This window comes from Carcharodon carcharias, chromosome 18 (assembly GCF_017639515.1).
Source record: "Carcharodon carcharias isolate sCarCar2 chromosome 18, sCarCar2.pri, whole genome shotgun sequence".
In the NCBI taxonomy this organism is placed as follows: domain Eukaryota; kingdom Metazoa; phylum Chordata; class Chondrichthyes; order Lamniformes; family Lamnidae; genus Carcharodon; species Carcharodon carcharias.
Genome location: NC_054484.1, coordinates 44,995,595 through 45,016,075, shown reverse-complemented (window position 1 = coordinate 45,016,075; position 20,481 = coordinate 44,995,595). Strand labels below are relative to the sequence as shown.

Sequence of the window (20,481 nt, the reverse complement as noted above, 5' to 3'; positions counted from 1 at the left end):
ATTGTCCAGAGAACTTGTTTCACAGGGATGCAACAAACAGGAAATATTCGCTAGTCACCTATTACATACCATTACAGTGGGTAACTCAGTAACAGTGGTGAAGTACTGGCTAAACCAGAGGGTCAGTGGTTAGAGCTAGCTGGAGTGATGCTTATTGTTCTAATAAACTTACTGCAACTGTGAGTTTGATCATGTTTCAGCCATGCCGCTGGATAAAGCCACCATTCCATTTCAGAATGAACACAGACTTAGTGGGGCAACTTGTCTTGTAACAACATCACTGGCTTCCAATTACTTAGCAAACTTGTGGAATTTTTTCAACATATCTGCCCATTTTCCAGGCTGGGAAAAAGGGACTGGTAAGCAAGAGAAATAGAAAAGAGATGAAGCATTAAAAATATGGGTTGTTGACCACTTAGAATTGCATTTACCATAGGGGTGAAGCTGATCACAGCAGTGAATTTATTTCACTGGGTCACACTCCACAACAGGTGATTCTGCTAAAGTCATTTTGTAATTTATAGCAGTTTTTGATAAGTCACAAATGTTCTATCTGCCACACCTGGCAACTTCTTCAACTTTGATACAGGTCAAAAACAACTAAATGAACATAAAAACAACAAAAAATTGCAGATGCTGGAAATCCAAAACAAAAACAGAAACAGAAATACCTGGAAAAACTCAGCAGGTCTGGCAGCATTGGCGGAGAAGAATACAGTTGACGTTTCGAGTTCTCATGATCCTTCAACAGAACTAAGTAAAAATAGGAGAAGGGTGAAGTATAAGCTGATTTAAGGGGGGTGGGGAGAAGGTGGGTGTGGTTGTTGGGACAAGCAAGCAGTGATAGGAGGAGATAACCAAAAGATGTCACAGACAAAAGAACAAAGAGGTGTTGAAGGTGGTGATATTATCTAAGGAACGTGCTAATTAAGAGTGGATAGCAGGACGAGCAAGGTACAGATAGCTCTAGTGGGTGTGGGTGAAATATTACTAAGAGGGCATAAAAGGTATAGAAAATGACGGGTGGAATACATTTAAAAATAATGGAAATAGGTGGGAAAAGAAAAATCTATATAAATTATTGGAAAAAACAAAAAGGAGGGGGAAGAAACGGAAAGGGGGTGGGGGTGGAGGAGGGAGTTCAAGATCTAAAATTGTTGAACTCAATATTCAGTCTGGAAGGCTGTAAAGTGCCTAGTCGGAAGATGAGGTGCTGTTCCTCCAGTTTGTGTTGAGCTTCACTGGAACAATGCAGTAAGCCAAGGACAGACATGTGGGCAAGAGAGCAGAGTAGACTGTTAAAATGGCAAGTGACAGGGAGGTCTGGGTGATGCTTGCGGACAGACTGAAGGTGTTTTGCAAAGCAGTCACCCAGTCTGCGTTTGGTCTCTCCAATGTAGAGGAAACCGCATTGGGAGCAACGAATGCAGTAGACTAAGTTGGGGGAAGTGCAAGTGAAATGCTGCTTCACTTGAAAGGTGTGTTTGGGTCCTTGGACGGTGAGGAGAGAGGAAGTAAAAGGGCAGGTGTTCGCATGGGGAGGTGCCATAGGAGGGGGTTGAGGAGTAGGGGGTGATGGAGGAGTGGACCAGGGTGTCACGGAGGGAACGATCCCTACGGAATGCCGCCGGGGGGGTGAAGGGAAGATGTGTTTCGTGGTGGCATCATGCTGGAGTTGGTGGAAATGGCTGAGGATGATCTTTTGAATGCGGAGGCTGGTGGGGTGATAAGTGAGGACAAGGGGGACCCTATCATGTTTCTGGGAGGGAGGAGAAGGCATGAGGGCGGATGCGTGGGAGATGGGCCGGACATGGTTGAGGGCCCTGTCAACGACCGTGGGTGGAAAATTCGGTTAAGGAAGAAGGAGGACATGTCAGAGGAACTGTTTTTGAAGGTAGCATCATCGGAACAGATGCGACGGAGGCGAAGGAACCGAGAGAATGGGATGGAGTCCTTACAGGAAGCGGGGTGTGAGGAGCTGTAGTCGAGGTAGCTGTGGGAGTCGGTAGGCTTGTAATGGATATTGGTGGACAGTCAGACACTTCCCTTCCCTTCCTTGACCTCTCTGTCTCAATTTCTGGTGATAGACTGCGCTTACCACTCTAGCTATGCAAACCCTCATCGTTAAACCAACAGAATTTTCACTCTATAACTATGTAACTAGTCTATGATGCTAGCTCATGAGTTTCTTCATATTCATGTCAAGAATGCAGGCAGTTGCCTCGATCCATTTACACTGCAGCAGTTAAGCACTGATGTCATATTTCAGAATGAAACATAAATGGCTTCCTGGGTAGAAAGGATATTCTGTCCTTCCGTGACGAATGATGGTCTTGAAAAATCAATGCAGCTGATAAGAAATGCAGTGGCTCTCAAAAGAGAACAAGAATTCATATAGAGCAAATAACAGAAATGCTAAAAGAAAGTTTAGAACCTGTATAGATCAGGAGAATAATTAATTATGCTCCTAGAATGATGTCTATCATTGTGGTGGTCGTTGTGTCCTCTAAAACTTTCCAATGTAAAAACCATTAAGATGGAAATGCCAGAGCAAGAGGGAGAAGGAGCCAGTGGCACAATAGAGGTTGAAAACCACCCACAGGAAGAGAAAGTGACAGAAATAATAGCAACAGGACCTGTGTTTGAAATTTATTGTGGACACCGACAGTGAGACTTAAACCATTGTTTATCAAAGCTTCATTCACTCTATCCTCCCTTTGTTTACATGAAACTACTTGTCCTTCTTCGCAGTCCTATCTGGAAAACACAAAATAAATACATGAATAACAGTTCAAAAGGCACAAAATGACCAGGATCGACCATTCCAAAAAATCTCACTTCATAAACAGTACTTAAACATTTCCAAGGAATTTATCCCTTGACTTTCTAATTCTCATGATGCTGCTTCTGACATTAATGGGCCAAGAAACTAAGATGTTAGTGGCATCTCAGAAGTATTACGAACCTCTTGCAACGGTGATGGTTCTTGAACATTAGGTAGTAAACTGGACCTGTGACAGGCTGAGGATGTACTCTTTTTGGCTCATTGGCATCCTGGCTCTGCTTGGATTCTTCCACATGGAAAGGAGGACAAATGGGAATTACCTGCTGATTTCAGAGCTGCTCATTGGTCCGAACGAATGCAGCCTTGTCAGTGTGATCTTCAGCTGCCCCAACTGGATCTGGAAACAGGATACTGGTGTCCGATTTTCTTCATGAGGACAGATGTGATGGAAACACTGATTTCCCTCAAACCGAGAGAGAGAGTATGTACTAGTTATCTTCAAAGCTCTTCAAGATGCTGCTCTAGTTTATAGAGCGACTAGTATCTAATTCTAGCTCCATCTGATGCCTTACAGTTTGAAGTCCTGCAGTAAAAGTTTAATGAAGAGTAAACATTTCTACTTGTGATACATTGATTTCCTGGAGGCTTGACAACCTGGTTGTTAAGCAACATACACGTAGAGGTTTCTAGAAATGCCACTCTCTCTGCAAAGCACTGCATGAAAGATAATTCATAATCGATTGTGCAGAAGAGGATAGCATTGAACTTCTGCACCCACATGCTTCATGTTCCTGACAGGCTACAAAGTGTGTCCAGATATATATGACACTGAGTATTCATCAATTCATGGCAGTTTCAATGAAATAATCAGTCATTTTCCCAACTAATTGGAAAAGGCATTTACCCGTGCCTCAACTCAGCATTACACTCTGCGCCCACATATTTACCTTCTGGCTTCACTATACTCAGTGCCTCAACTACATGATCTTATTGTTATCTAGCTTACCCCACTGACTGTATCTAGGCTGTTGTGTACATTCATTGTCACATGTTCCTTCAGACCAATGTTTGGTGGATCATATATCTCCTGTCATGGTCTTTGATTCTCTTCATGATAGAGAAGATTCCTGTGTTCTGGGACCTTGGGTCAGCTCTAACAGTTGAGATCCAGGTTCCCTTTGACTTCTGCTACCTGTCCCCCAAGTTCCAACAGCATTTTGGAGAGGTGTCAGGAGATGTTTCCATAGGATCATCGGTATCTGCATCTGCAGGGACCAAGTGGGCCTCATCTGGCTTGAATTGAAAGGTAATCAGTGCCAAAGGAATAATTTCTCTTTCATATAATATCTTATATTGAGGGAAAGAAGATGGTGATTTGTACAATTTTTGGCCCCAACTGGCTATTGTCTCTCCCTCAGGACAGAAGGGGATCATATGATGGGAGTCAACAGAGGTTTAGATGGCTACCTTGGGATTTGAGATGGAGTTTTATGAAGATGTCAAAACTGCAGGCAAAATTTTCACACCACTGGACTTTCAAAGCCACAATGTTGATGCCAGAATATCAAGGCTAGAATTTTTGCCAGCTAGTTTTACCAGATCTCTTTTGAGTCCTTTCACTTAAAATAGACTCCATACTGATAGGGATAAAGATAATAAAGGACTGACCACACTAATAGGGGTCATCAACAGACCACCTAATACTAGTGGAAAGGAGGTGGAGAAAGATATATGCAAACAAATTAGGGAAATGAGTAGTTAAAGCTTGTATTCAGCCTTGATTGGACCAAACCTGGAATACGGCATACAATTCTATTTGCTAGATACATATTATTAAAAAGATATAGACACTGGTGAGAGTGCAAAATAGATTTGAGAGGATGATACCAGTAATATGGGGGTATACCTATCAGGAAAGGATGAACAGGCTGGGTTTCTTTTCTCTTGAAAAGAGAAGACTGAGGAGTGGCCTGATAGATGCTGTTAAAATTATGAAAAGTTTTGATAGAGTAAATAAAGTAGAATGTTTCTTCTTGTGGGCAATAGCAAAACTGGATGTCGTCAATATAAGATAATCACCAAGAAATCCAATAGTGAATTCAGAAGATACTTTTTGTTTTACCCAGAGAGTGGTGATAATGTGGAATTCTTAGTATAAGGGGTTAATTCTAATTGTGTAATATGCTAATCAGATACTGTGTATATCAGGAAGTGATGCAGTATTACATGTTTTGATATAGCCTCATGTAAGATGTAGCCAGCACTAAGATATTTCTCAATAAAGCTCCTGTTTTATAGATCTCTGTAGGCTCAATAAATATACTGTATTCGTCAAACAATACCAGAATATTATATGGTGGCAGCAAGAACAGTTGTGGAAAAGCCTCTACCATTATCAAAGCTTTGAGAAAGTCATAGGCCCCAACCAAGCAGAAGCATGGCTGAATTAGTATCGGAGATTTGCTAGATATCAAACTCTGTTGGGCCTCACTGCAAAGGTGAGCAGTGACAGGCTGGTACACAGTTATATGTGATGGGTGGCTGTGCAGACAACATCCTCATCAGCCAGAGTAACACAATGAGGAAAAAGCCACATATGCTGAAGTAATCAAAGCTTTTGATAAACACTTCAGTCTGAGAAAGAATACTATTGTTGAGCAGGTTAAATTTAACAAACATACCCATTCCAAGGGGAAAGTGCTGATGCGTTTTATAAATGGTATAGACTTGCAGAGAACTGTGAGTCTGGCACCTTAAAAGATGAGCTGATCAGAAATAGAATTGGCATGGGAGTGCTGGATGATGCTCTGTCTGACCACTGGCAGTCGAGAGATGATCTAAACTTAGCAAGTGCAATCCAACTGAGCAAGCAAGCTGAGGTCAAGAAGCAAAATCAATCTGTGACAGGGTGAACCCCATCTCAAAAGCATTGACTCAATAGACTGTCAGGTTTTTAAAAATGAGAAGCTGTTGTAAGAAAAGTAGGGGAGACAGGAAGAGTGTTCATTAACAGCCCCAGCTAACTGTAATTGGTGTGGCAGGGAAAAAAACACAGGCGTGAAAACTGCCTTGCCCAAGGGCCTGAATGCCATTTATGCAGAAAGATGGGCCACTTCCAGGCTATGTGCTGTAGCAAGAAGCCTGTACAGAATTCACACAAAGGGAAGCCTTCAAAAAGTGGCAAGACCCAGGAAGTAGTTGATGTGCATAATATTTGAGAAGCCATTCCTTGGAGAGATCAAGGAACCAAGCAGAAGCTACTGGACTGCTGACATCCTAGCAGAGGGAAACAAGACACACTGGGCAGGATTTTACCGTCGGCGTGCGGGGGTGCGGCCCCAAAAAATGCGACACGTAAAATGACGCTGGATGACATCCGGCGGAACTCCAGACGTCACCCTGCCCCATTTAAATTTTCAAGAAGGCGAGAGCGCAGCAAAATCAGCTGTGCGCACGCCAACCTGTCAACGGCCAAATGAGGCCATTGACAGGATCAATTACGCAATTAAAGGAGCTGCCCGTCCAACCTTAAGGTTGGCGGGCAGGCCAGGAGCCCCGATGGCAACTAGAAAAAACATGAAACCTCATCCACCGGCAGGATGAGGTTTCATGTAGGGTTTTAAAATTTTAATAAAGTTGTTATGGAAAGTATGAACATGTCCCAACTCAGGTGACATTGTCACATGAGGGGACATATAAGGGAGTTTTTTTTTTCTATTTTTAATATTGTTGAAAGTAGAGCCGATTTCCCTGAGGCAGCACTTAGCCTCAGGGAGATGAGTGCGCTCTTTTGTGTGCATGTGCGATAGAGCTACTCGATTTTAGGGATTCCCCCCCTCCCGCACATGGAGCACATAGAGCTTCCCTGCGGATGTCACGTTGGGCGGGCCTTAATTGGCCTGCCCACGTAAAATGGTACCGTGCCTCCGATTGGGGGCACCGATCGGAAGCATGCCCGCACACGCCAGCCCATCAACTTCCCCACCCCCCCCAACGGGGGGAAATTTCTGCCCACTAAGTTAGACACAGATGCAGTAGTTTTGGTTCTTGCTGATTCTGAACTGTATTTGGAGAGAAGCTCCTTTCAATATCTTGCAAAAAAACTATACAGACCATTGGGGCGGCAGGGGGAATAGAACTCAAGGTCATCGGAGAACTGAATGCAACTCTCCAATAATCCAATAACAAAGATTGCGATTCAAAATCAGAGTTGCTCACTCTTGAGCAGGAAGGTCTATGCCAACTTGTATCTGATTTGCAGAGTAGAGGAACTAAAAAGCCAAGAAGATTAACCCAAAAACTTGAAAGCTGAATTCCCACAGCTCACAGGTCTAGGAAAGCTGAAGACAGTGCACCACGTAATTCTATGTCCAGAAACAAAGCCAGTGTTTCTCTTACCATCAGAAAGATTCCTCATCCACTCTTGCCAAAAGGTTAAAAAAGGAAATTGACTCTATGTTGAAGCAAGGGGTTGTCTTATCTGTGACAGAAGCAACATGCTGGTGCTCGGGATTTGCAATGCCAAAACCCAACAGATCTATCAGAATTTGTGTAGATCTACAGAGCTGAACAAAGAGTAGAATGCAAAGTTCATCCGTGTCATATGTGGACGAGAGTTTAGCTAAATTGGGAAAGAGTTCAATCTTCAGGAAGCTGGATTGGTTTATGGTAACCATCCCTCGTTGAAGAATCTAAGTTGATCACAACCTCATTAAATCATTTGGGAGGTTTTGCTTCAACAGGCTACCTTTTGGTATCCTGTCAATGCCAGAAACCTTCTAGAGGACAATGTCAAGTATCCTAGAGGGATTGGATGGAATCGTATGTCACATAGATGATGTCCTGATCCATGGATCCACAGAACATGACACCACAGTGCAAGCTGTGCTGTGATGCCTACAGGAAGCAGGACTTGTACTAAACAACAAATGCAACTTCTTGCAGCCAACTGTCAAGTTCCTTGGGCATATTGTGGATGCATCTAGTGTTAGGGTTGATCCACAAAAGACAAGAGCAATCAAGGAGTTTCCAGCTCCTCAAAACCTGACTGAGCTCCAGAGATTCATGGGTATGGTAAACCAAGTCATAAAGTTTCTTCCCAATCTAGTAGTTGTCAGTGAGCCACTACATCAACTGTTTCGGCAAGACAATAATGAGATGGGAGGAAGCACAACAGAGGTCTTTTGAGAAAATCAAAGAGATGCTGATATTTTAGCTCACTATGACTCAGAGCTCCCCACTATCATTGCTGCAAATTCACTTTCTACAGGATTGGGAGCTGTACTCTTTTTTTTCAGATCCAGACAGATGGAAAGCGCCGACCATTTTGTTATGCACCCGTTCATTGACAGAGACTAAACAGAGATATTTAGTGATAGAGAAAGAAGCATTAGCTGCTACATGAGCTTTTGAAAAGTTTGCAGATTATGTCCTTGGCCTCCCCGTCAAGATAGAGACAGACCACAACCCTTTAGTGATACATTTAAATTCTAAGGAATTAGCAAAAATGCTTCCACAAGTACAATGATTCAGACTGAGGATAATGAGGTTTGCTGCAAAGACAAAGCATGTTCCAGGAAAGCAGACTACAGCAGATGCTTTGTCCTGTATCCCAGTGGCAGGGCCTGAACAAGGTGATGTAGTTCTTAGAGATAGAAACCTTCGTATTGACAACAAGCACAACTCTAACAGCAACAATTTAGTAACTACATTAAATCAGAGATGCACAGAAATCTGATGAAGAACATGTTCAGGTCAGAGAGCACTGCCTCAAAGGATGGCCAGCATACATGCCACACAATCCCATTCTCAGTCAATACTATGAACAGAGAGGACACTCCTGTGTAGTTGATGATTTTCTCACCTACTATGAGAGTGATCAATGAGTTCTGAGACTCCACATACTACAACGATTGCACCAAGAATGTTTGGGCATCACAAAATGTTGAGCCTGAGCAAGATATTCTGTTTGGTGACCGGTCTCTCAATGTCACTAGAAGAGATGATATCAAACTCTATGTCTTGTGCTATTCATTGTCAGGAAACAAGAGAACCATTGATGTCATATATTCCTTTCCATAATGACTATGGTAACATCTTGGGATGGACCTCTTTGAACGCAGAGGTTAGATGTGCTTGATCATAGTAGACTACTGCAGACATCCTCAAGCCAACGGTGAAGCTAAAAGAGGAGTGTATAGAGTGAAAGCATTGCTGAAGAATTATGTCATCCGACTTGCCCTTCTGAGTTATCGTTGAACTGCACTCCACTTCAAAATGGCCCAGCAACATATGAACTCCTAATGGGAAGATGATCACATGCACACCCGAGATCAAGCTCGCTATGGACAAGCGGTTGAACAGACACCACATCTAAACAAAGCACCATATGGTGAGACGAAGCAAATGTGCACTGGTTGCCACACAGGAGCATGGAAGCTGTCATCTGCCCCAAGCTAACGGGCCAGAGATGCTGTATTTATCCACCAATCCAGCTGACAACCTGACTAGTGAACCTTAGTCATCTACCAATGCCCAGCAGAGTCTGAGACACCACCCACAGGACACAAACCCCAATCCCATCCAAAGGAGATGAGGACCCATTCTAGTATCTTGTAATTGTGCCACAGTGGTTGTCCTTTATAAAAGGAAGGGAGGGGGAAAAAAAGGACCGAAGAGTCAAGGATTGCAACACACCAGAGCTACAGTTATGGTTTGTTTGATCCTCACAATATAGGTATGAAAGTCAGAAGCTTGAGGGGAGATGAAGTAAAAGTGGTTAATTCTAACTGTGTAATATGCTAATCAGATACTGTATACATGGAAAGTGATGCAATATCAGATGGGGCAGAGTCTTGTTCAGGCATCAGGGGCCTTGCCTGCTCCCTGGAGAGCTGGCAAGAGATGCTTGCTACCTCTTTTTGGGAAGGCCCCACTGAACCACAAGCCAATGCAGTGGCAAGGCCAGCAGCGGGCCTTCCCCTCGATTCAAGACCATAGGGGTGGAATTCCCACCTACTGAGAGCTGCTGGCCAGAGGCCACAGCTCTTGTGCCTAGCAGCGCCACTAGGGAGGTCGTGGCTGCTGCCGGAAGGACAGACATTGGCGTCCCAGGATTGTGGAGCAACCAATGCCACAGCTAAGTAATTTGTGGGCTGCAAGGGGGAGGGATGGCATCACAGGGAGATGGGTGAAGGGGGATGGTTCTCAGTGCTCCCCCCACTTTCCCAATGTCCAGTCTCAATCAGGCACTGAGTGCCTTTGATCGAGGGACTGTTCTCCCACCCTAACCTACCACCCCTGAGGGAGAAGCTGGCCACACAGTTTTAGCTGTCATGTATGTCATATGGTGACGGGGCCACCCACCACTGGGTTAATACCAGCGACGGTGGTCTGAGGCCCTTAAGTGGTCATTAATTGACCATTTAAGGGCCTCAATAGGCAGTGGGGTAGGAAGGTCAACCATTGGCCTTCCCGCCCAGAACTTAATTCTGGCAGAGTTGGGAACATGATGGGATTCTGGTATGCCCTTGCTGCTTCCAGGCTTGCCATCAGTGAGAGAAGAAGATTCAACCCAGGGTTTTCTCTCTTTCATATCTTTTGTATGATATAGCCAGCACAGTAAGATGTTTCTCAATACCACTCCTGTTTTCTGAACCTCAGTAGGTCAGAAAATATTCTGTATTAATTGCACAATACCAAAACTATTATACTTGCCTACTCGCAGAAAACATTATAGATGCATTTCACGCCAACTTCAGATATTGAGCTCCAGTATACAGATACCTCTTGTGTGTGCACTCACTCAGAAACTGAACTGCAGGTCATTGTTGATTTCTTCTCCAATACAAATGAAAAAAATGAACCTTTCACTCAACGCCCAGGAAACTTAAGGTCCTCTTCCAACCAGTTCCCTCAGCAAAACACTTACCCCCATTGATTAGGATCAGTAGCAAGTTCCTGGGAAATGTGGACCATTTTCTTTTTCCTGGGAGACTCCTCTCAACGAAAGCAGACATTTCCGACAAAATTCTCCATCGTCTCCAATATGCCAGTTCAGCCTTCAGCCGACTGAGGCAAAGAGTAAGAAAAAAACCATGTCGTTCATATGCCAGACTCCAGACTCCTGAAGCAACTGCTCTACTTAGATATTGGTTGTGGTAGGAGACTCCCAAGAGGACAACGGAAACACTCTCAAAGCATTCCTGAAGAGTTCAAACGTCCCCTCTGGCTCACGAGAGTCCTCAGCTTGTGATTAACCAAAATGGAGAAGGTTTATTCGAGAAGACATCGAACACATTGAAAGACTTCATCGGGAACACACAGAGGCAAAGTTGAGGTGAAGGAGAGAGCACACAAACTTCCCAACAAATCACTTACCCAACCCTCCATATATCACCTGCCCTGTGCATGACAGAGTCTGCAGATTACCCATTGGACTCATCAGCCATCTCAAAACCCATTAAACTGAGTGAAAGCAAGTCATCCTCGATCCCAAGGAACTACCTAAGAAGGGAAAAAAAATGCATTTACGGGGAGGCTAGATAAGCATACAGTATAAGGGAGAAGGGAGTAGAGGGTTATGCTGATAAGAGCTAGTGAGGAAAGGTAGGAAGAGCTCGACTGGAGCATAAGCATCGACATCATCTGGTTGAGCTGAATGATCTGTTTCTAGGCTGTACAGCCTATGTAACCCTATATAGTAATTGCAGCCAGTTTGGGGATATTTACTGTAGGTCCCAATTTGTTGAGGATCTTTGTAGATTGAAGGCTGAGGATATACCTTGAGACCTGATATTGGTAATATTGCTGAGCAAAGGATAATAAACTGTTGGTCTCTTCTGTTGCAAAATTACATTTTCATTAACTAATTGCTGGACTAAACATTTTTTCGGTTTTTATCATTGACTAAATGATTACCATTAGTAATGTGCAACATAAAACTGAAAGTGGAACAATTTTATGCATGGATAACTTGAATTTAGAGTTTTTTATCTTATACAACCATATTAGAGACTGTAAACATTGGAATAGACTGTGTTTACTCTTTACGCACTTTAGTATTGCACCAGAACTGTGTCAGTGTCGCTGGGAATATGGATCTTGCACAGCTAGCTGAAAACCAAATGTAAAGCTGAGACCTCAACAAGAGCAGCAACTAAGAAGAACCATTGCAACCATCTGTACATGACCTGTGCTTGGAGAACCAAGCTGCACTAACGCAATAAAACTGCACTCTTCCCTTTACGCTTATATGTTGATAAAGAGCTGTCATGAACCTATACATCCCCAACAGACATCAATATCTTGCTCTTTCTTCTTTACCCATTACTATCTCAATAATGGTACATAAATGGTTTTAGAAATACAGTCTAACACACGTGCAACAATAAAAGTTATTTTACAGCTGATGTGGAAGAAATGTTTCTGGCTATGAAAGTACCCAATTGACACTCAGAGCAGACTAATATTACAAGTACTCAAAAACCACATCAGTTAGCATATTCAAAGTTCGCAAATTTACTTTTATTGCACACATGAGATGATCCTTGTACTTAGAAGTTCAAAGCATATCCCTTGAATGCTAAGTAACCAACATATGCCTTTAAAACATAGAATTTTTTTTAAAGTGTCCTTCGGATGAAGGCTGTCACTGTCTGTCTTTTGCAAAGCAGATGTCAATGTGTACCTGTGAGAATTCAGCATCTTATATTAGACCTTGTGATTTGATGGTGACAGTCTGATAAAATGCAAGGGCAGTGCAGTGAACCTCTCTAGAGGGAAGATTTTTTTTGTTTACATATTTTATTCTTAACGTTCCATTTTACAACAATTAATATGACATTGAGAGTTTGTTTAGTGTTTGCAATCTGCATGCAAACATAAGGTTAACATTCACCTTATCAGAATAATTTTGGCAGAACATATGAATTCTGCACAGGACAGTGAAGACAGCCATCACAATATTTGGTGTACTAGTCTGCATTTAGTTCTTTCAACTCTGAAGACTTTTGAGTTTCTTCCCAGTATGTGCTCGGCTGGTTGTTTTTGTCATCATTGTTCATTGCCATGACTACTGGAGGAAGGAGATGCATCAACTTTCCCAGTAAGTGACTGCAACAAAAGATAGATAGGTGGCACTGGGCCACTAACAGATGTCTCATCCACCGGGGCACTTGTGCCTTCTGTCATCACACAGGAGGTGATGCTGGTTTCTGTCCTTATTTCAGTGGAATGATGGCTTTGAGTTGACAGCAGCTCCAAGCCCATGCCCTGCCTTAAATTTTCAAAGCCCACCTTTTACTGTGGTTTAAATAGCCTTAAGGCAGCCATCAACCTGGCTGTCACCAACATGCACATGGCATCCTGAATAGCTGCTAATCCAAAGCAACAATATCTTGCATTGTGGCGTGTTAGCAAACAAAGTTCAACCCTGAACCACACAAAATTATATTAGGGCAGCTGGTCAAAAGCTGGGTAAAAGTGGTCAGTTTTAAGAAACATAAAGGAGAAAAAAGAAATAAAGGGGCAGAGAGGTTTAGGGAGGGAATTGTAGAGCTTATGGCTAGAACAATTCAAAGCAGGGCTGTCAGTGGTGGAACAGTGAAATTCTAGGGTCCATAAGAGGCCAAAATTGGAGATGCTTAGAGACAGTAGAGGGTTACAGAGCTGGAGGAGATTTGAGTTCAGAAGGGACAAGGCCATGGAGGGATTTGAAAAGAAGAACGAGAATTGTAAAATTGGGGTGTTGCTGGATTGGGAGCCAAAACATAATTCAAGTCATTCTTTATTTTGGACAAAACAGCACTTTGCACCCTGAGGAACAATATTATTACCATGACCCCAGTCACCATATCTATATCTAACACTGGCGTAATACTAGCACAGGAGAACATGTAACATTACAAGCATAATATATCCAATTACCTGGAAATTACCAGGTAATTCTGCTTTTGTTTTGGATTTCTAGCATCCGCAGTTTTTTTGTTTTTATAATATATCCAACCTCGATGAGCACTTAATAGCATCTTTCTCAGCTTTCAGGGATAAAGTTCAGCAGAGTTTAGACATAAATCATAGTTCAGTAAAGTACGTTTAGTCATCTGTCTACCTTGTATGCAGTCACTGTGAAAAGGATGGTGAAGTCAGCAATGAAACATAAAAAGGTCCGAATCTTCAGGAAATGAGTTTTGCAGCATTCAATTCTATCCTGCAGTTTGGTCTAGGTCTTTTGGTGAACAGCCTACAGTCTGTTATACATGTTGGATTGGCAGACCTCAAAGGTTTGCTCAAGAGCCAAATTCTGAATATTGTTTAAAAATACAGCAAATTCACCAGCCTCCTTAATTAATGGAGATGCAGAGGTCCAGAGTCTCTTAGTTATCCAGGACACTTCATGTGTCCTAGATAACCATGTGTGCGGGAAGCACTTCCAGTTGCTCAAACTCAAGCTCAGCATTTCTGAACTTGAGCAGCTGGAGTCACTGCAAGACATACAGCAGGCTGAGAATCTGCTGGAGCACATATTCCAGGCAGTAGTCACACCGCAGGTACAGAAAGTTCAGGAGGAAATTAAAGGGTAGCCACCCAACAACATAGGATGGTGCAGACATTGTACGTACTTATATGTAGGTAGTGGGCATTATTTGATGATTCGCTTTGTTCCTATCAATAGGAAAATACAAATTGTGGTTGTTTAGTTAGATGCATGATTTGAATGAGTATCTCAGTAAATAAATGCTTATAAAAATGTGCAAAGATTATGTGCAAAGCTCTATCCATCTGGTTTTCTGGATTATAACAGGCAGTGCAGGAATCCTCTAGGACTGTAGCATTCTGAAACTAATTTTCAGTGCTGAGTATTGGTGAAGGTAATGACACCTTAGGGGAATGCAATCTGGAGCACATTTACTCTGGGGAAATTATTGCATGAGGGACAGGGTTGGGGGGGGAACAGCCAGAAGTCATGGTCCATATGGGTACCAAAGGCACAAGAAGGAAAACAATTGAGCTCTTAGTCTTCAGCAGCTAGGCAGTAAGTTTAAAAAGGAGGACCAAAAATAGCAATCTCTGGAGGACTCCCAATGACATACACTAGTGAGTTTAGGAGTTAGTAGGATTAAACAATTTAATACATTGCTGAAGAAATGGAGGGAGAACTTCAGATTTCTGGGCATTGAGACTTGTTCTGGGGTAGGAGCCCCTGATTCAAAGTGAATGGGTTGCACCTCAGAGTTGGGACTATTATCCTTATTAGATGATTAACTAGTACTGTAAGGGAGGATTTAAACTAATTTACAGGGGCAGGCAGGATGAAACACTAGAGGAGAAACAAGATGCTCGGAGGCTGGGAGTGGCAAATAACAGTTTAGAATAGTTTAGAAGTAGGAGGGCTCAGACAATATGAAGCGGACTAAAGTAGGTTTAGAGTGCAAGTGCATAAATACACAGAGCATGGTTGGTGACCTGCAGGCACAAGGCACTGCATGAGACTATGACCCTGACATCGGTGTCTCAACCCGAAATCTTGCCCAGAGTCTAGTTGATTAGAATTAAGGACTGATAGAGGAGCTATGCTATTAGGTGAACAGGTTTTCATAAACAGCATATGTCAGTCTGTCTTTCAAGTCAAATTATCACGTTGATTGGCCTGATGGGTCTCCAGAGAGCTGCAAACAATCATCAAAATCATACTTTACAGATGATATGCAGGTGATGTACAGAAAAAAAAACTTTTTAAGCTTGAAAGGAGCAATCATTTAATCCCACCTATAATCTGCAAAGATAAATAATTATAGATTAGAATCGGTAATCATTGAGTGCGCAATCAAATTGTATGAAAATGAAAATGAAAGCTTGTGAGGAGCAATCACAACTCAATATTTAATGTTGTTTATCAACTGCAATGTTTAATAGTTACAGCTTAGAGTCAGGAATGGGTGATGTGTACAATCCAGAATCAAAACGAATGAAAGCTCTGGATAAGTCAAATTAGGACTATCATAAAGATTCCTGAGCGTTTCTCTTTGTAATGCCAGTAGAACATTGCTGGGCCTGCTTTCAGCTGAATATTTTCAGCAAGACAGACCGAACTGAGAAATGTCATAGCCTCGGTACAATCAATTAATCCATAAGCACACTTGTTTCATTTCCACAGCTTGTCTTCTACATCACTCACTTCTTTAGGTGGTTTCATCTCTCTTTGAAATTTTTCACCTGGAAAAAATACAGCTTTTATATCAATTAACTGACATTCTCATAAATGTGTGGCTAAAAGCGCTAAGAAAATTTTCAAGATCACTTTTCCTGCTGTGGGGGAATCCACTCTAACATCTTGCTCACCAAGTCTCTCTTCGAAACCCTGAGCCACTAGTCTCACTTTAGCCTTACATCCCACCTGGGAGAATTTTTCTGTACATTTCCATCTGCGTGATAAGGCTTGCTGGCTCCTATCTGGCACTTCATAGAAGGCACCAGAATCTTTCCAACTCTTTGTTTTGCCTTTCATTAATTTTTCCTCTAGTTTGTTTGCAGCCAACAAAACTTCCCGATCTTAAGGGATTCTACTCCTCCTAGTAGTGTTCCTAGATTATTCTGTAGCTCTTGTTCCATCATATAGCCTAGGCAAGCCATAGCATCTACTTGCCCTCCTATGTCCTTCTGAACTACTGCTACAGGATCTCTCTGTCCCATGATCAGAGGTTCTGTCACCAGTTTGTGATTGTCTTCTAGTGCCAGAGTCACTTCCAGATCCACTACAGGGACTCGCACTGCATTTTCTTGCTTTCCATCTTTTCATTTTGCCAGGCTATAGATCTTATCTTTTGTCCATCAACTTGGATATTTAGCCAATTTTTGAACTTGCAGGTTGCTTTCTTTGCAAAACTTTGTGCAGTTTTGGTCTCCTTATCTAAGGAAGAATGTACTTGCTATAGAGGGAATGCAGCGAAGGTTTACCTGACTAATTCCTGGGATGGCAGGACTGACATATGAGGAGAGATTGAGTCAATTAGGATTATATTCGCTGGAGTTCAGAAGAATGAGGGGGTATCTCATAGAAACCTATCAAATTCTAACAGGACTAGACAGGGTAGATGCAGGAAGGATGTTCCTGATGGTGGGGAGTCCAGAACCAGGGTTCACAGTCTGAGGATATGGGGTAGACCATTTAGGACTGAGGTGAGGAGGAATTTCTTCACCCAGAGAGTGGTGAGCCTGTGGAATTCATTACCACAGAAAGTAGTTGAGATCAAAACATTGTATGCTTTCAAGAAGGAGTTAGATATAGCTGTTGGGGCGAAAGGGATCAAAGGATATGGGGAGAAAGCGGGAGCAGGCTGTTGAGTTGGATGCTCAGCTATGATCAAAATGAATGGTGGAGCAGGCTCAAAGGGCTGAATGGCCTACTCCTGCTCCTAGTTTCTATGTTTCCCTGCTCTTCCTACAATGGCTGCATCCCTCCATTAACTGGATCCTTCTGGTATGTCACCTTAGTACTGACTTAAGGCAGTTGTTCTTTGGGTACAATAACCCTGCTCTATTTATCAGTATCACATTGTCTATCATCATCTGGCCCCTTACCTAGCATATTCTGTTCCTCATAACTCTGACATTTGAATATGTAAAGTACCAGGTGCCTCATTACCTTCCAGAAATTGCTCAGATTCTGAAAATTTATAATCAATCCCAATTAACCATTATGATTGACCCTTAGTAGCTGACTACAATGTTGGACAACCAAAGTCTTCCCATCAGACCCCTTCATCTCACATGGACCTTTCCAATCTTTCGGATTCTCTCTTATGGTATACTAAATCCCCAGGATTAAAGTTCATCTCTAACTAAAGTTTACCATTTTATGCAATACAGTAAGACTTGCTGAATTTTCCCTGAATCTTCCGCCTTGATGAATGCCCCTCTGGCTGCATATAGGACATTCAAGTTCTAAAAAGGTGGAACTAGTTGTAGTCCTTTCTGGGGTTGTGGGAATTTCACACAGCACAGAAGGTATTTTGAGATTACTCCCATAGACCAATTTATATGGATTTTAACCCTCCCACGCCCCCACCATGCAGCAGGCTGAGCCACAAATGTGAGCATGAAAGCAAGGTGGTAAATTAAAATGACAAGCAACCAGGAGGTCGGGGTTATGCTTATAGACTGAGCAGAGGCCGTACGCTAAGTGGTCACCCAATCTGAATTTGTCTGCCCATTGTAGAGGAGGAGATTGCATTGTGAGCAGTAAATGCGGTCTGCAATGTTCATAATTTCTCACCTGCCCCTAAACTAGTCATTGGCAAATTTCTCCCGCCAACCATTGTCAGGTAGGAATTTAGCCAGCGCTCCCAGTTCATTCCTAGCCATTTTCCCATAATTTTATCCACAATCGCTCTCTTGTCTTTACCACGTATTACTGTAAAAAGACTGAATCTGGTTGCTATGTCTATAAAATGCAAGATGAAAGTGTTCCAGTCCTTGTCTCACACATTTACATCCATAGCTATCATTAAAGTCTTGTGCTAACTTACAACGGGCTGTGACAGCATCCTCTAAAATGTTTTGCATATATCATATTTTTCACCAATTTCTTCACGAACTTTGTGCACTCACCACCAACGATGCCAGTATCCTTTAGTAGGATTTTTAAATCTGTGTCAAGAGGATGAGCAAGTTGTCAATATAACTTTAAGATAATTTGCTTTTTTTCCTCTCAAACTTCTATCGCCTGATGCTATTTACCACTTCTTTAACATTGATTAGAGATTTAGGTTTTGCTAAAGGGATGCATTAATGCCCTGATTGGAAAGTCAGTAGATTTGCGATTTACCCAAAGTCAATTGCTTTATCATGTTCCATGTCATTTCTTCATTATCGCTGGGTTAACATCCTGGAACTCTCTCTCCAACAGCACTGTGCATGTACCTACACCACAGGGACTACACCCATTCAAGAAGGCAGCTCACCACCTTCTGAAAGGCAGTTAGGAATGGGCAATAAATGTTGCCCAAGCCAGCAGCACCCATATCCTGTGAATGAATAACAGTCCATTTTTCTAAATCTATAACAGTCTTACCATGCCTCATATGTATTTATTAGATCATCTTTCTTTTAAATTTCATCCATGAAACTTGATAAAATATCCAAACCTTCAGTGTCCAACTGATGGGCATTCAGTTCACAAAAATCTTTGTTGCTGATTTTGCTATTGTCAGGAAGTGACAAGGCCATACCTTGTTTTCTCTCCAGTAAAGCCATGACCCATGTTCACATATCCACTCCATTTTCCCACTGGTTGCAAGGCTTAAGTTCAGAGAAACATGCATAATCATATCCTGACACATCATACCTGCCTTCAGCCATTTTGTTGACAACTGTAACTCAGATTAGAGTCTGTCTGAAAAAAAATTCTTAGTTTCCAATTTACAGTACCATTCTATCATGTTATTTTGATCCCAACCAGCTGGTGAAGTATGCAACTAGTACTTGATTATAGATTTATTCACAAAATGCAGCATTACATATGTCTGCTTCCTACCTACCAACAGCCCCGTATACCAGCAGTCTTTCTTTATACTCGAGTGTACCTTATTTTATTGATATAAACAAATAGATAAATTAACTAATAAAATAAAGAAATAGATAAATTAACTAATTGACATCCCTTTAAAGGGGCCAGTCTTTCTTTATACTCTTTTAAGTATGACTTTAAACAAATAGTCAGATTAACAGATTAAGTTTAAGTGATAGCCCCTTAAAGGGCCAGAGTAACAAAAGACAAGATCTTAAAGGAAACATATCAAATTAAAGTAAAATGTCATTTTGGGGGCAAATGATGCACTCAAGGCCCTGTGGTGTCCCCTGGTAGTGGGAGGCCTCAAGTGGACCAGTGGACACCAGGGACACTGGGCTGTGAACGTAGCTGCAGAAGATGGGCAGACAGTTGGGCCCAGTCTCTGTTTATACTCTTTTAAGCATACCTGTAACTAAATTAACAGGAGAACAGATCAAACTAAATAAACAGATCAAATCAAATTAAAGTGATATCCTCTTAAAGGGAAACTGTAACTAAGGAGAAAATTGTTTAAAGGGACCTCATTAAGTCAAATTAAAATTTTGTTTTGGGAGCTGAGGAAGTACTCCAGCCCCCGCAGTACACAGTGGCTGTGGAAGGTCTCAAGCGTGCCAGTGGACACTGCATGTTCCCTTCCCAAGGACATCCGGCTGCAAACGTAGCTGCGGAAGAGGGGCAGGCAGTCAGACCCAGTCTCTCCATACTCTTCTGAGTAAAACTAATTTAACAAGTTGACAAATTAACCGTTGAAAAGAAACCAGTTAATAGCTTACTAAGAGGCACTTCAACGAAAGAAAACAGTAATAGGAATCTTGCTGAATTAAATTCATGTGTAATTTTGAGGGCTGAGGAAACACTCCAGCCCTGTGGTGCCCATCGGCTGCAGAAGGCCTCAAGCATGCCAGTGGATACATAGTGCTCCCTCTCTAAGCCACAAACATAGCTGTGATAGAGGAGCAGACAGTTAGACCCAGTCTCTTTTTATAAGTGCTCTAAGTACTCAATTAAGCAATGCCCTTCACCTGTGTATCTTAACAATATAATTAACATGCCATTAATAAATATGCTTCTTTTTCTTGTTTTCCATTTCCCCTGTGCATTTCCCAGATTTTGGTGCCTGGCTGGC

The 20,481-nt window shown here is 42.2% G+C and overlaps 1 protein-coding gene across 2 annotated transcripts in view; it reads left to right on the top strand.

The window, feature by feature from the left end:
* Window positions 1-20,481, top strand: part of frmpd4 (FERM and PDZ domain containing 4) — a 441,501-nt gene that overhangs the window by 299,761 nt on the left and 121,259 nt on the right. The gene's annotated exons all lie outside the window — the stretch shown is intronic.